General features: G+C 38.2%; 1 protein-coding gene across 1 annotated transcript in view; it reads right to left on the reverse strand.

The window, feature by feature from the left end:
- Positions 1-283, reverse strand: part of raly (RALY heterogeneous nuclear ribonucleoprotein) — a 25,610-nt gene that overhangs the window by 936 nt on the left and 24,391 nt on the right. The window lies entirely within an intron of this gene.

Genomic DNA, 283 nt, shown 5'->3' on the forward strand with positions numbered 1-283 from the left:
TATGTTGTAGATCTGTTGTAGATCAAATGGTGAATCTGTTGTAGATCAACTGGTGAACCTGTTGTAGATCTGTTGTAGATCAACTGGTGAGTCTGTTGTAGATCAACTGGTGAATCTGTTGTAGATCTGTTGTAGATCAACTGGTGAGTATGTTGTAGATCTGTTGTAGATCAAATGGTGAATCTGTTGTAGATCTGTTGTAGATCAACTGGTGAGTCTGTTGTAGATCTGTTGTAGATCAAATGGTGAATCTGTTGTAGATCTGTTGTAGATCAACTGGTGA

The sequence above is a fragment of the Nematolebias whitei genome, chromosome 7 (assembly GCF_014905685.2).
Source record: "Nematolebias whitei isolate Nwh7 chromosome 7, NemWhi1, whole genome shotgun sequence".
Lineage (NCBI taxonomy): Eukaryota > Metazoa > Chordata > Actinopteri > Cyprinodontiformes > Rivulidae > Nematolebias > Nematolebias whitei.